A 14,771-nucleotide genomic window follows, 5' to 3' on the forward strand; every position below is an offset into this window, starting at 1 on the left:
TCAAGAGGTCTAAAAGTGATCACATCGTTTGACTTGGCAGTTCCACTTTCAGGAAATGATTAAAGGAACTAAGATTATGGTTGTGAGAAATTTAGTTAACATGCTTTTGACACAGTGTTGTAAAAATAGAGAGGAACTGTCCAATAATTTCTTAAATTCTGGTGAATCTGTAAGTGGAATACCATGTTACCATTAAAAAATATAGAATATTGCTTTTTAAAAAAATTTTATTGAAGTATAGTTGATTTAAAATGTTGTGTTAATTTCTGCTGTACAGCCAGGTGATTCAGTTTTATATATATATATATATATATATATATATATATATATACACATTCTTTTTCATGTTCTTTTCCATTATGGTTTATCACAGCATATTGAATATAGTTCCTTGTCCTATACAGTAGGACCTTGTTGTTTATCCATCCTATATATAATAGTTTGCATCTGCTAATTCCAAACTCTCAATCCTTCCCTCCCCCAGCCCCCTCCCCCTTGGCAACAAGAAGTCTGTTTTCTATGTCTGAGTCTTTTTTTGTTTCGTAGATATGTTCATTTGTGTCATATTTTAATTCCATCTGTAAGTGATATCGTATGGTATTTGTCTTTCTCTTTCTGACTTACTTTGCTTAGTATGATAATCTCTAGTTGCATCCATGTCACTGCAAACGGCATTATTTCATTCTTTTTAATGGCTGAGTAATATTCCATTCTGTATATTTTTCACATCTTCTTTACCCCTTCATCTATCAATGGACATTTAGGTTGTTTGCATGTCTTGGCTACTGTAAATAGTGCTGCTATGAACATAGGGGTACATGTATCTTTTCGAATTATAGTTTCTTCTGGGTATATGCCTAGGAGTGGGATTGCTGGATCATATGACATCTCTAATTTTGGTTTTTTGAGGAACCTCCATACTGTTCTCCATAGCAGCTGAACCAATTTACATTCCCACCTACAGTATAAGAGGGTTCCCTTTTCTCCACACCCTCTCCAGCATTTGTTGTTTGTAGATTTTCTGATGATGCCCATTCTGACTGGTGTGAGGTGATACCTCATTGTAGTTTTGATTTGCATTTCTCTAATAATTAGCGATAATGAGCATCTTTTTTTTTTTTTTTTTTTTTTTTTTGCGGTACGCGGGCCTCTCACTGCTGTGGCCTCTCCCGTTGCAGAGCACAGGCTCCGGACGCGCAGGCTCAGCGGCCATGGCTCACGGGCCCAGCCGCTCTGCGGCATGTGGGATCTTCCCAGACCGGGGCACGAACCCGTGTTCCCTGCATCGGCAGGCGGACTCTCAACCACTGCGCCACCAGGGAAGCCCCCTGATGAGCATCTTTTCATGTGCCTCTTGGCCATCTGTATGTCTTCTTTGGAGAAATGTCTATTTAGGTCTTCTGCCCACTTTTTGGTTGGGTTGTTTTTTTGTTACTGAATTGTGGGAGCTTTTTGTATATTTTGGAAATTAAGCCCTTGTCAGTTGCATAAAAATTGTAGAACATGAAGACTGGATTTTACTTCTGAGGTTTAAACCTGCTTCTACCACTTCCTAGCTGTGTGGCATGGGACAAATTACACAACTTCTCTGTGTCTAGGATTTTTCATCTGAAATAGGGGTCAGAAATCATAGTTGCTTTATGGGTTTATTATAAGTGAGATAATGCTTGTAAAACTTAGGGCAGTGACAAGTACATGGTAAGTGCCTCATCTATCGTTACGTGAAACTATGAGAACATATTTCAAAAAAAAAAAAGAGGAAGAGAAGCATATGTGCAAAAAAGAAAAAGAATTTATTTATCTATTCAATACATATTTATTGAGTACCTCCCATATGTCAGGCTCTGGAATACAATGGTGAACAGAAGAAGCCCAAATATCTGCATTAGCAGGGTTTACAGTTCCGAAAGGAAGTCATCCTAAGGATTGCTGGGGGTGCCTTACAAAATGCAGATGCTGGGAACCCATCCATACCCAGAAATCTGGATTCTGGAGATGTGCGGGCATGCCCAGGAGTCTGATTTTGTGTATGCACGGGGAGATTCTGCTGCAGGCTTTGGGAGACTGTGCTGGTGGAGGTACCACCGAGCGATGGTTGGAGAGGGATGAGGAGGGAATGATTATTTTCCTTGTATTTTGTAAAGTTTTAATAGTAAGTAAGAATATTTAAAAAATAATTTTATACCTTTGTAAATGTTTTATATATATAAATATTCGGCAGTTCTGCCCCTCCAGTCTGCCTTCCCCCACGTCCAGCACAACCCTTATTTCTTCCCCGATAGCAGAAGCACATTACATAGATTCCAGATTAGGAAAGCCCTCTGGGAATGGATAGTGGGACTGTGATTCTCAGATACCTGCAAGATCACAAAGGGAAGGTGGAAAATTTCTTGCCCAAATCATCTACTTTTACTTGAATCTGCTTCGGAGCAGGCTCTCTTATGCAAAAGCCCTCTTTAAAGATGCATTTCATTTGCTTTCTTTTTCCTGCAAATTCTCCTGACCTTGAGATTTCTCTGGTGGCTCTAGTAATTGGTGCTGTTTCCAGAGTCATTTGTATGGACACTGTGTAATGCGGAGGTAGGGGGAGAAATCTCCGCAGTCATCCTGTGCTTGTATCAGGTGAATTTATATTTTATGGGTTTTGGTCAGACTGATTTGTGTGAAACACCCTGGGGTGTTTGCAAATATGAAAGTTCTTGTAGTGCTGGTCGCTTGTTTGCATTTACAGGAAGAATATAAAGAAGAAAAAAAATTTGCTCTCTCTGCCGACAAACTCCATCGTCCCAGGAGCGTGGTAGACAAGCAGACGAAGGGGTTCCAACAGGAGAGAAAATTAGAGGCAGGGAGATCAGAGATCAGGGTGAGAAGCTGCCAGTGAAGGCTCATCTGCCCCGGGAATTATTGACAGGTGTGGGCTGCATGTTTTTAAGCACTGGGTAGGTCTCACTAAAGAAACAGGTTAAGATAAACACAACTGCTATGATTAAAGGCCTTAAAATCTCTGAACTCTTTTATAAGTGGGCTCTGTGGTCCTACCTTGAGTTCATTCGGCGAAACAATGTCCATTTTGGGCTGATCTTAGTAGTTACAGATACATAGAAGGAGTACCTGTCAGCTTGGTTATATAAATGGAAAAACATATCTTCCCCAAACCAAACCAAACCAAACCAAACCAGAACATCTAACTTCTTGTATCAGTTGGTTCTGATGCCTGAAATACTTTTAGTGTGGTTTCTTTTGGTAAAGGTGGGCACAGTAATTATGTAGCATGCATACGGCTACTTCTTACTTCTGAGCTCATGACAGCCATCACTAATCAATTAGAGTATTCTCTACTGCTGAGGCCAGGTGTCAGCACTAGTGCCTAATAATCTTACTTATAGTCTGGGCAGAACATTCTTTTGGGGTTGGTCTTAAGCATAGATAGGGTTGGTGTTTGACCTAACTAGTAGAAATTATAAGGCCTTCCCCACTCCACCAACCTTACCCCATTAAGCAACTCCATCCCTAAATTTCTCATCGTGATAGCCATCCCCCCTTTTTAATTGGAGTATAGTTCATTTACAATACTATGTTAGTTTCAGGTGTACAGCCAATTGATTCAGTTACATCTATATATATGTATATATATACATATATATATATATATACATATATATATATATATATTCTTTTTCACATTCCTTTTCCTTATAGGTTATTACAAAATACTGAGTATAGTTCCCTGTGCTATACAGTAGGTCCTTGTTGGTTATCTATTATTTAGTAGTGTGTATATGTTAATCCCAAACTCCTAATTTATCTCTCCCCTCTCTTTCCCCTTTGGTAACCGTAAGTTTGTTTTCCATGTCTGTGGGTCTGTTTCTGTTTTGTATATAAGTTTGTTTGTATAATTTTATTTTTTAGATTCCACAAATAAGCGATATTGTGTAATATTTGTCTTTGTCTGACTTATTTCACTTAGTATGATAATCTCTAGGTCCATCTATGTTGCTGCACATGGCATTATTTCATTCTTTTTTATGGCTGAGTAATGTTCGTTTTATATATATATATACCACATCTTCTTTATCCATCATTTGTAGCTGGACATTTAGATTGCTTCCAGGTTTGGGATAGCCATCCCTTTTGGATAAAGCACAACTGGCAAAGACAAAGCATCTGCATTGCTTTTCTTACTGCAATGCCTCCGTGTTTTATCCTTGACAGGCACCAGTTATAAATCACAGCACTCACAATGAGTTCAGGAGTCACCTTAGAATCTTTCTCAACACAGCTTACCTTGCAGCTTCTACCATAGATGAGATTTTGTATAAAGCAGGAAAGGTATTTGCCATCCATGGGTTTCTGAGAGTCAGGCGTCCAGGCATCTGCTTGTGAATTTTCCCATCTGATTAGTGTCACGGGGGAATGGGGGGAAGGGAGGGAATAAGGGTAGGTGTAAACTCTTCAGTCTGGTATTTAAGACCCTTGTGGTTTGGTCTCAGTTTCTATCTCTAATCAAAGAGCCTAGGTTTGCTCAGACAAGCATTCCCACTTGCTTCCATACTTCTTGTTTTTTTCCTTTTTTGGGTCCTCTGTTCACTGTTTCCTCCACTTGGAACACCCTCCCTCCTGTCCATCCAATTCTTGCTGTTATTTGAGGCTTAGCTCATGGTCCATCTCTTTTTGCTAAGTCTTTTCTAAATACTAGCAATGCTTTCTCTGTGGTTTAAAATCCCAGGACGTTTACAATTCATTCTACTCACTTGGCATCAAACATCTTCCCCTGAATCATTTGTTTCCTTTTAATGTCTATGTGTTTGAATTTTTTAGCCACTAGACAATAGACCTTGACAGCAGGGTCTGGGCCCTCTTCTTCCATTGTGCTGAGTGTATATGTTGGGTAAGAACGATTTGTCTGTCCAGGGCTGGTGGAAAGAGGGGATGCTGGTGGAGGGTAAATGAGCCACACTTCTTCTGCTCTGCACTCTGGTTTAAGCCCCTCTCTGTTTCCATTTGAGGCCTTTGAAATAGGATTCAAAACATAGACTAGGATGTCGGTGGGTTTTCCCACAGAAAGCTAATGCAGTATTGAGAGATGATAAGAGGGAGGATCTGGAGGGTGCACAGCAGCGGACTGCCAACTCCAGGTAGTGGGGCGGAGCACTGAAGTAAGTTTCACTTCCCTTTGGTTCTTCCCGCCCTAGTAGGAAGTGATGACAATATCCAACATTCAAGATCATTGAATCTTCAGTCTTGCCATGAGGGAGGAGTTGCATTTTATTAAAGCAACTATCTTCACTGTCACTCTGCCCTGCTCAGAATCCGGTGTCGGAGAAGTAGAGCTCATTCTGTATGTCTGAAATATTTCTTAGTAAGTTTTTAAAATAAAGCTTCAATGCTACATAAAAGTGATATAAAGTTCATCACATATAAATGCTTGCTTTCTGAGTGTTTTCTATATATTTCCAGGATGTTTTATTCAAAATGATTTTCCTTCATTACAATGTCAACACATTTGTATTTTTATTTTACTTAGAGAATAAATTGATAACAAATACACAAGTTCATAAAAATATTCATTGAAAAATTTGTACCAGTCACTGAGCATATAAATGATCATTCTTTTCAGGGTAGTAGATACTAAGGCAGAAATTATTATTATTATTATTTTTTATTAGTTTCTGCTTTATAACAAAGTGAATCAGTCATACATATACATCTGTTCCCACATCCCTTCCCTCATGCATCTCCCTCCCTCCCACCCTCCCCATCCCACCCCTCCAGGCGGTCACAAAGCACCGAGCTGATCTCCCTGTGCTCTGCGGCTGCTTCCCGCTATCTATCTACCTTACGTTTGGTAGTGTATATATGTCCATTCTCAAGTAGGTCTGTGTCTTTATTCCTGTTTTACCCCTAGGTTCTTCATGACATTTTTTTTTTTAATTCCATATATATGTGTTAGCATATGGTATTTGTCTTTCTCTTTCTGACTTACTTCACTCTGTATGACAGACTCTAGGTCCATCCACCTCATTACAAATAGCCCAGTTTCGTTTCTTTTTATGGCTGAGTAATATTCCATTGTATATATGTGCCACATCTTCTTTATCCATTCATCCGATGATGGACACTTAGGTTGTTTCCATCTCCGGGCTATTGTGAATAGAGCTGCAATGAATATTTTGGTACATGTCTCTTTTTGAATTATGGTTTTCTCAGGGTATATGCCTAGTAGTGGGATTGCTGGGTCATATGGTAGTTCTATTTTTAGTTTTTTAAGGAACCTCCATACTGTTCTCCATAGTGGCTGTACCAATTCACATTCCCACCAGCAGTGCAAGAGTGTTCCCTTTTCTCCACACCCTCTCCAGCATTTATTGTTTCTAGATTTTTTGATGATGGCCATTCTGACTGGTGTGAGATGATATCTCATTGTAGTTTTGATTTGCATTTCTCTAATGATTAATGATGTTGAGCATTCTTTCATGTGTTTGTTGGCAGTCTGTATATCTTCTTTGGAGAAATGCCTATTTAAGTCTTCTGCCCATTTTTGGATTGGGTTGTTTGTTTTTTTGCTATTGAGCTGCATGAGCTGTTTATAAATTTTGGAGATTAATCCTTTGTCAGTTGCTTCATTTGCAAATATTTTCTCCCATTCTGAGGGTTGTCTTTTGGTCTTGTTTATGGTTTCCCTTGCTGTGCAAAAGCTTTGAAGTTTCATTAGGTCCCATTTGTTTATCTTTGTTTTTAGTTCCATTTCTCTAGGAGGTGGGTCCAAAAGGATCTTGCTGTGATTTATGTCATAGAGTGTTCTGCCTATGTTTTCCTCTAAGAGTTTGATAGTTTCTGGCCTTACATTTAGGTCTTTAATCCATTTTGAGATTATTTTTGTGTATGGTGTTAGGGAATGATCTAATCTCATACTTTTACATGTCCCAGTTTTCCCAGCACCACTTATTGAAGAGGCTGTCCTTTCTCCACTGTACATTCCTGCCTCCTTTATCAAAGATAAGTTGACCATATGTGCGTGGGTTTATCTCTGGGCCTTCTATCCTGTTCCATTGATCTATCTTTCTGTTTATGTTCCAGTACCACACTGTCTTGATTACTGTAGCTTTGTAGTATAGTCTGAAGTCAGGGAGCCTGATTCCTCCAGCTCCATTTTTCGTTCTCAAGATTGCTTTGGCTATTCGGGGTCTTTTGTGTTTCCAAACAAATTTTGAAATTTTTTGTTCTAGTTCTGTGAAAAATGCCAGTGGTAGTTTGATAGAGATTGCATTGAATCTGTAGATTGCTTTGGGTAGTAGAGTCATTTTCACAATGTTGATTCTTCCAATCCAAGAACATGGTATATCTCTCCATCTATTTGTATCATCTTTAATTTCTTTCATCAGTGTCTTATAATTTTCTGCATACAGGTCTTTTGTCTCCTTAGGTAGGTTTATTCCTAGATATTTTATTCTTTTTGTTGCAAAGGTAAATGGGAGTGTTTTCTTGATTTCATTTTCAGATTTTTCATCATTAGTGTACAGGAATGCCAGAGATTTCTGTGCATTAATTTTGTATGCTGCTACTTTATGAAATTCATTGATTAGCTCTAGTAGTTTTCTGGTAGCATCTTTAGGATTCTCTATGTATAGTATCATGTCATCTGCAAACAGTGACAGCTTTACTTCTTCTTTTCCAATTTGGATTCCTTTTATTTCCTTTTCTTCTCGGATTGCTGTGGCTAAAACTTCCAAAACTATGTTGAATAAGAGTGGTGAGAGTGGGCAGCCTTGTCTTGTTCCTGATCTTAGTGGAAATGGTTTCAGTTTTTCACCATTGAGGACAATGTTGGCTGTGGGTTTGTCATATATGGCCTTTATTATGTTGAGGAAAGTTCCCTCTATGCCTACTTTCTGCAGGGTTTTTATCATAAATGGGTGTTGAATTTTGTCGAAAGCTTTCTCTGCATCTATTGAGATGATCATATGGTTTTTCTCCTTCAACTTGTTAATACGGTGTATCACATTGATTGATTTGCGTATATTGAAGAATCCTTGCATTCCTGGAATAAACCCCACTTGATCATGGTGTATGATCCTTTTAATGTGCTGTTGGATACTGTTTGCTAGTATTTTGTTGAGGATTTTTGCATCTATGTTCATCAGTGATATTGGCCTGTAGTTTTCTTTCTTTGTGACATCCTTGCCTGGTTTTGGTATCAAGGTGATGGTGGTCTCGTAGATGAGTTTGGGAGTGTTCCTTCCTCTGAAATTGTTTGGAAGAGTTTGAGGAGGATGGGTGTTAGCTCTTCTCTAAATGTTTGATAGAATTCGCCTGTGAAGCCATCTGGTCCTGGGCTTTTGTTTGTTGGAAGATTTTTAATCACAGTTTCAATTTCAGTGCTTGTGATTGGTCTATTCATATTTACTATTTCTTCCTGATTCAGTCTTGGCAGGTTGTGCATTTCTAAGAATTTGTCCATTTCTTCCAGGTTGTCCATTATATTGGCATAGAGTTGCTTGTAGTAATCTCTCATGATCTTTTGTATTTCTGCAGTGTCAGTTGTTACTTCTTTTTCATTTCTAATTCTATTGATTTGAGTCTTCTCCCTTCTTTTCTTGATGAGTCTGGCTAATGGTTTGTCAATTTTGTTTATCTTCTCAAAGAACCAGCTTTTAGTTTTATTGATCTTTGCTATCGTTTCCTTCATTTCTTTTTCATTTATTTCTGATCTGATCTTTATGATTTCTTTCCTTTTGCTAACTTTGGGGGTTTTTTGTTCTTCTTCCTCTAATTGCTTTAGGTGCAGGGTCAGGTTGTTTACTCGAGATGTTTCCTGTTTCTTAAGGTGGGATTGTATTGCTATAAACTTCCCCCTTAGAACTGCTTTTGCTGCGTCCCATAGGTTTTGGGTCATCGTGTCTCCATTGTCATTTGTTTCTAGGTATTTTTTAATTTCCTCTTTGATTTCTTCAGTGATCACTTCGTTATTGAGTAGTGTATTGTGTAGCCTCCATGTGTTTGTATTTTTTACAGATCTTGTCCTGTAATTGATGTCTAGTCTCATAGCATTGTGGTCGGAAAAGATACTTGATACAATTTCAATTTTCTTAAATTTACCAAGGCGTGATTTGTGACCCAAGATATGATCTATCCTGGAGAATGTTCCATGAGCACTTGAGAAAAATGTGTATTCTGTTGTTTTTGGATGGAATGTCCTATAAATATCAATTAAGTCCATCTTGTTTAATGTATCATTTAAAGCTTGTGTTTCCTTATTTATTTTCATTTTGGATGATCTGTCCATTGGTGAAAGTGGGGTGTTAAAGTTCCCTACTATGAGTGTGTTACTGTCGATTTCCCCTTTTATGGCTGTTAGTATTTGCCTTATATATTGAGGTGCTCCTATGTTGGGTGCATAAATATTTACAATTGTTATATCTTCTTCTTGGATCGATCCCTTGATCATTATGTAGTGTCCTTCTTTGTCTCTTCTAATAGTCTTTACTTTAAAGTCTATTTTGTCTGATATAAGAATTGCTACTCCAGCTTTCTTTTGATTTCCATTTGCATGGAATATCTTTTTCCATCCCCTTAATTTCAACCTGTATGTGTCTCTAGGTCTGAAGTGGGTCTCTTGTAGACAGCATATATATGGGTCTTGTTTTTGTATCCATTCAGCCACTCTGTGTCTTTTGGTGGGAGCATTTAGTCCATTTACATTTAAGGTAATTATTGATATGTATGTTCCTATTCCCATTTCCTTAATTGCTTTGGGTTCATTATTGTAGGTCTATTCCTTCTGTTATGTTTCTTGCCTAGAGAAGTTCCTTTAGCATTTGTTGTAAAGCTGGTTTGGTGGTGCTGAACTCTCTCAGCTTTTGCTTGTCTGTAAAGGTTTTAATTTCTCCTTCAAATCTGAATGAGATCCTTGCTGGGTAGAGTAATCTTGGTTGCAGGCTTCTCTCCTTCATCACTTTAATTATGTCCTGCCACTCCCTTCTGGCTTGTAGAGTTTCTGCTGAGAGATCAGCTGTTAACCTGATGGGGATTCCCTTGTGTGTTATTTGTTGTTTTTCCCTTGCTTCTTTTAATATGATTTCTTTGTGTTTAATTTTTGACAGTTTGATTAATATGTGTCTTGGAGTATTTCTCCTTGGATTTATTCTATATGGGACTCTCTGTGCCTCCTGGACTTGATTAACTATTTCCTTTCCCATATTAGGGAAGTTTTCAACTATAATCTCTTCAAATATTTTCTCAGTCCCTTTCTTTTTCTCTTCTTCTTCTGGAACCCCTATAATTCGAATGTTGGTGCGTTTAATGTTGTCCCAGAGGTCTCTGAGACTGTCCTCTGTTCTTTTCATTCTTTTTTCTTTATTTTGCTCTGCATCAGTTATTTCCACTATTTTTTCTTCCACCTCACTTATCCGTTCTTCTGCCTCAGTTATTCTGCTATTGATCCCATCTAGAGTATTTTTCATTTCATTTATTGTGTTTTTAATTGATGCTTGATTCATCTTTAGTTCTTCTAGGTCCTTGTTAACTGTTTTTTGCATTTTGTCTATTCTATTTCCAAGATTTTGGATCTTGGAAATAGAATCTTGGATCAGCTTTACTATCATTATTCTGAATTCTTTTTCAGGTAGATTGCCTATTACCTCTTCATTTGTTAGGTCTGGTAGGTTTTTATCTTGCTCCTTCACCTGCTGTGTGTTTTTCTGTCTTCTCATTTTGCTTATGTTACTGTGTTTGGGGTCTCCTTTTTGCAGGCTGCAGATTCATACTTCCCGTTGTTTTTGGTGTCTGTCCCCCGTGGCTAAGGTTGTTTCAGTAGGTTGTGTAGGCTTCCTGGTGGGGGGGACTAGTGCCTGTGTTCTGGTGGTTGAGGCTCGATCTTGTCTTTCTGGTGGACAGGTCCACGTCTGGTGGTGTGTTTTGGGGTGCCTGTGGCCTTATTATGTTTTTAGGCAGCCTCTCTGCTAATGGGTGGGGTTGTGTTCCTGCCTTGCTAGTTGCTTGGCACAGGGCGACCAGCACTGTAGCTTGCTGGTCGTTGACTGAAGCTGGGTGCTGGTGTTGAGATGGAGATCCCTGGGAGATTTTCGCTGCTTGATATTATGTGGAGCTGGGAGGTCTCTTGTGGACCCGTGTCCTGAAGTTGGCTCTCCCACTTCAGAGGCACAGCACTGACTCCTGGCTGCAGCACCAAGAGCCTTTCATCTACCCGGCTCAGAATAAAAGGGAGAAAAAGTAGAAAGAAAGAATTAGTAGAAGAAAGAAAGAGAGAGAGAAAGAAAGGAAGAAGGAAAGAAAGGAAGGAAGGAAGGAAGAAAGAAAGAAAGGAGGGAGGGAGGAAGGATGGGAAGAAAGAAGAAAGAAGGGAGGGAGGGAGGAATGAAAGTAAAAGGAAGAGTGAATGGAAGAAGGGAGGGAGGGAGGGAGGAAGGAAGGAAAGAAAGAAAGAAAGAAAGACAGGAGGGAGAGAGGGAGGAAGGAAAGAAAAAGAAAGAGTGAAAAGAAGAAGGGAGGGAGGAAGGAAAGAAAGAAAGAGCAGGTAAAGTAAAATAGAATAAAGTATAAAATATAGTAGCGTTATTAAAATTAAAAAGTAATTATTGAAAAAAAAACGGACAGATAGAACCCTGGGACATATGGTGGAAGCAAAACTATACAGAGAAAATCTCACACAGAAGGATACACATACACATTCACAAAAAGAGAGCAGGGGGAAAAATCAAAAATCTTGCTCTCTAAGTCCACCTCCTTAATTTGGGATAATTCGTTGTAAAAAGAGGAAAAGGGGGGAAAGTCTGAAATCTTGTCCTCAAAGTCCACTTCCTCAATTTGGGACGATTCGCTGTCCAGTCATGCACTCCACAGACGCAGGGCACATCAAGCGGACCGTGGAGCTTTAATCCGCTGCCTCTGAGGCTGCACAGAGAGATTTCCCTGTCTCTTCTCTGCTCTCACAGCTCCCGGGTCTCAGCCTTGGACCTGGCCCCGCCTCTGCGCGTAGGTCGCCGGAGGGCGTCCGTTCTTCACTCAGACAGGACGGGTTTAAAGGAGCCGCTGATTCAGGGGCTCTGGCTCACTCAGGCAGAGGGGAGGGAGGGGCGCGCAGTGTGGGGCGGGCCTGCGGCGGCAGAGGCCGGCGTGACGTTGCACCAGACCGAGGCGCTCCGTTTGCTTTCCCGGGAAAGCCGTCCCTGGGTCCCGGGACCCCGGCAGTGGCGGGGTGCACAGGCTCCCCGGAAGGCGGGGTGGACAGTGACCTGCGCTTGCACACAGGCCTTGTGGCGGCGGCAGCAGCAGCCCCAGCGTCCCACACCCGTCTCCGGAGTCCGCGCCTTTAGCCGCGGCTCGCGCCCGTCTCTGGTGCTTCTTTAAGCAGCGCTCTTAATGCCCTCTCCTCGCGCACCAGGAAACAAAAGGGAAGGAAAAGTCTCTTGCCTCTTCGGCAGCTCCAGACCCTTTCCCCGGACTCCCTCCGGGCTAGCCGTGGTGCACTAACCCCTTCAGGCTCTCTTCCTGCCGCCAGCCCCAGTCCTCTCCCTGCGCTCCGACTGAAACCCAATACCCGAGCCTCAGCTCCCAGCCCCGCCCGCCCCGGCGGCCGAGCAGACAAGCCTCTCGGGCTGGTGTGTGCCTGAGGGCACCGATCCTCTGTGCGGGAATCTCTCCGCTTTGCCCTCCACACCCCTGTTGCTGTGCTCTCCTCCGCTACTCCGAAGCTTTCCCCCTCCGCCACCTGCAGTCTCCGCCCGCGAAGGGGCTTCTAGTGTGTGGAAACCTTTCCTCCTTCACGGCTCCCTCCCACTGGTGCAGGTCCCGTCCCTATCCTATTGTCTCTGTTTATTCTTTTTTCTTTTGTCCTACCCAGGTATGTGGGGAGTTTCTTGCCTTTTGGGGGGTCTGAGGTCTTCTGTCAGCGTTCAGTAGGTGTTCTGTAGGAGTTGTTCCACGTGTAGATGAATTTCTGATGTATCTGTGGGGAGGAAGGTGATCTCCACGTCTTACTCTTCCGCCATCTTCCTCCGGGGTCCAGGCAGAAGTTACTGAGAACCAAAAGTTCAGTGGAGAAGCTGAAACCCAAAGGGCATGGGACTTGGCTAATGCCCTGGCTTTGTTAATACAACTTGAAAAAATTAGCCCCAATTTTCTTCCACATCCAGTTTCCATGGCTAGTTGGTAGCTTCCTTGATATCAGAGATCCAGCTTCTGTGATCTTTGACAAGCAATTAGACCAGTAAACCCCACAGTCCTCATCTGTAACATGAAGAAGTTGGATGAGCTGTGGTTTACAAACTGTGCTCTGCGATATCCTAGGGTTCCCTGGGGAGGGCAAGAGGACAGCTCTCTACCAATCTCTCCCATTACAGCAGCTCTTTTTAATTACTGTTTTTCAGTGTTACAGTTAAGATTTGATTTGGAAAAAATGGACTGGATGATATCCAAGTTATTTTTCAGCTTTCAAAAATTCTATGTCCAGTCTTTACTCCTAAGGTCTAATTCAGTGAACACAAAAGGGCTTAATTGGGGCTTCCCTGGTGGAGCAGTGGTTGAGAATCTGCCTGCCAATGCAGGGGACACGGGTTCGAGCCCTGGTCTGGGAAGATCCCACATGCCGCAGAGCAACTAGGCCCGTGAGCCACAACTACTGAGCCTGCGCGTCTGGAGCCTGTGCTCCTCAACAAGAGAGGCCGCGACAGTGAGAGGCCTGTGCACCGCGATGAAGAGTGGCCCCTGCTCGCCGCAACTAGAGAAAGCCCTCGCACAGAAACGAAGACCCAACACAGCCCAAAATAAATAAATATTTTAAAAAAGGGCTTAATACATTTTATTGGCTAAGAAAATAAAAGGAAACATTTTGTGAATAATGGCTGACATTGATGGGCTATCTATAATGTGCTAAATGCTTCATAATTATTATTTCATTTATCCCTCACCACAGCCCTGTGAGGCTTAATCCTTATAAAGAAACTGATATTTTTAAGCAACTTGGATAGAGCATATTACTGGTAAATGGAACTACACTGATATTTTAAAAGTATTTATAAAGTAGTTATATTTGGGCTCCATTCTCAAAACCTTTGTGTACCATTGTAGTTTTCCCTTGAGTTCTCTCGTCTCCTTTATTCAAGAGTTCATAGCCCTCCTGAATCAAAGTTTTAAAGAATCTCAGGAAAAAAATGGAAAATCATTTCCCTAGATCTGGGCTCTTGAGGATGCTTTAATCATGCGACCCACGGGAGGCAGAGGACTAGATGAAATGACCCAGAGAGGTTAATTTCCAAGTTCCTCATTCTATGTTCTCATTCAGTGATGGCCAAGATGGCTGTTGCATCGAAGGCCATGTTTCTGAATTGATTTCTGTCTTCAGCATCCAGGGAACATGTGCCCTCTAATCACCTCCCCCCACCCTACCAACCCCCAAATAGAAATTATACACCCTCAGTGGTTCAAGATGGCAATTTTGGAGCTAGGTGGTGAGGCTAGGTTTACGGCATTACATTTGAGTTCCTCCCCTTTGGTACAGCTTTAACTACTGTTTCCAACATGTTCTCTGTAAGTAGCAGGAGACAATAAGGGAGCATCTGGGGTTTCCAGGAGCCTTGGAAAACAACTTTGCATAAGTCCTCTTAGGAATCAGTGTGATAATTTCTTGGGGGTTTATACCAGGAGTAAGATCCGTGAGTGGTAGGTAAGCTACACTGACCCTGGGGTAAGGTCGAGTGGGATACACGGTGAGCACTGGTACAGTGCCCTCTAGAATGACCTTAGCTTTTCACTCC

At 41.3% G+C, this 14,771-nt stretch overlaps 1 long non-coding RNA gene across 1 annotated transcript in view; it reads left to right on the forward strand.

The window, feature by feature from the left end:
• LOC307052176 overlaps positions 1 to 14,771 on the forward strand; it is a 28,770-nt gene that overhangs the window by 13,473 nt on the left and 526 nt on the right. The window lies entirely within an intron of this gene.

The sequence above is a fragment of the Hyperoodon ampullatus genome (genome assembly GCF_949752795.1).
Source record: "Hyperoodon ampullatus genome assembly, chromosome: 4".
Classification (NCBI taxonomy): domain Eukaryota; kingdom Metazoa; phylum Chordata; class Mammalia; order Artiodactyla; family Ziphiidae; genus Hyperoodon; species Hyperoodon ampullatus.